Source organism: Rutidosis leptorrhynchoides, chromosome 2 (assembly GCF_046630445.1).
Source record: "Rutidosis leptorrhynchoides isolate AG116_Rl617_1_P2 chromosome 2, CSIRO_AGI_Rlap_v1, whole genome shotgun sequence".
Classification (NCBI taxonomy): Eukaryota; Viridiplantae; Streptophyta; class Magnoliopsida; order Asterales; family Asteraceae; genus Rutidosis; species Rutidosis leptorrhynchoides.
This window is the reverse complement of record NC_092334.1, coordinates 327985833-327987574: the sequence shown is the minus strand read 5'-3', so window position 1 is coordinate 327987574 and position 1742 is coordinate 327985833.

Genomic DNA, 1742 nt, shown 5'->3' with positions numbered 1-1742 from the left:
CTCAATCACATGTGATTGTAAAACACAATCACATGTGATTCTTCACAAAAAATCCAATCACATGTGATTGAAAAAAAAATTGAAATTTTTTTTTTTCAAAAAAAATTTCAACAGGAAACAGACTTTAATTCGGTGATTTGATTAAGTTTGTTAGCGTATCGTGATCATATCTTTAAAGTTTCAGACTTTAATTCGGTGATTTAATCAAGTTTTGATAAAAAACTTAGTGTTTAAAGGTTTTAGCACAAATTTACTGAAATTCGTCATTTTACTAAATAAATTTTTTTCAATCACATGTGATTGAATTTGACATGTAGAATCATATGTGATTGGGTTTTACAATCACATGTGATTAACATGCAGAAGAAATAATTGTGCCGTTGGTCCCTCCATTTTACCCCAAAAAGCTAACAGCGTCCCTCAAGTTTTTTTTTTGGCTTTCAGCATGTAGCGACCCCGTCAAATCGTCAAGTGACGGCGTCGTCTACATGGGTCCCATTACCTGGTCATAAGTCTTTATGATAACGTTTGACCAAAAGTTAAGTTACAAGGTTATAAGTACAAATGAAATCTAGGCGACACGGTTTAAAGTAAAGTCATAAGACGCTCCATGAAATGCATGTATACTCGACATCCAATGCAAGTATCAAATAATGAGCGAAAGCATGTATCACATATCGTGCAAGACCTGAGAAAAACATAGAAATCTGTCAACGAAAACGTTGGTGAAATCATAGGTTTAGTAAGTAAATTGTATTGAACCACAAGGTTCTTTATGAATTGCTGAACCAAAGTCGTTCACATTCCAAAATAGTATTTGTATCACGAGCACCCAATTATCAAGGCTTAACCGAATCTTCCCTCTGAATTTTGAATTTAGTGTTAGAACTTACACTATACATTGTTGAAATTATATTTCATTCACTAACGGTAGCGAACCGTCTGAATGAGGGTTTGTTAAACCCGTATGGCCACACAACATAATTACACGCTTACACTTACACCCTGCAAGTGGAACTAATGATAATTGGATTGAGGACTTTTGTTCAAACTCGTATGCATCTTTGTATTCGTATTTGTTCACAATGTAAAAGCATGAAAAGTAAATAAGTATGAAATGTATGTGTTTCTCAGCCCACGATGTAAAGAATAAAAGTGATTGAAAAAGTGGGACTATGATCTCACCTTGAGTGCAAGAGTTAATAAAGTACTTCGACAAGTAAACGCGTGCAAAGACAAAGCTAGTCTTGACCTAAACATATAGGTTATATCAATAACGGTAAACACAAAACGGTCAAAGATGTTCAATTAGTCCTATGGCTCAATACGACTCGATTAATATAGCATGTGAAGCAAATTGTCAAGTTTCATGCAAGATACAAGTATAAAAGCATGTTAGGAAGATTGTATAATTAATTGGTTAAGTTTGACAAAAAGTCAAACTTGGTCGGGTCAAAGTCAACGGAAAAGTCAACGGGGTCGGGTTAGGTATCCGACAATTTTTCTAAGTTATATAATCATATATGAGCATGTTGGCCAAGTTTCATGTTAATCGGGGGTCCGTAGCATAGCAAACATTTTTATGTCAAATGACCAAAGCAAACAGCCAGTTTTAGTACAATGGGACGGCGTCCCAAATGGCTAGACGGCGTCCCACAATGAAGGGTGGGACGGCGTCCTGACATCCTAGACGGCGTCTAGGTTCAAAATGTGGGACGGCGTCCCCAGTATCTGGACGGCGT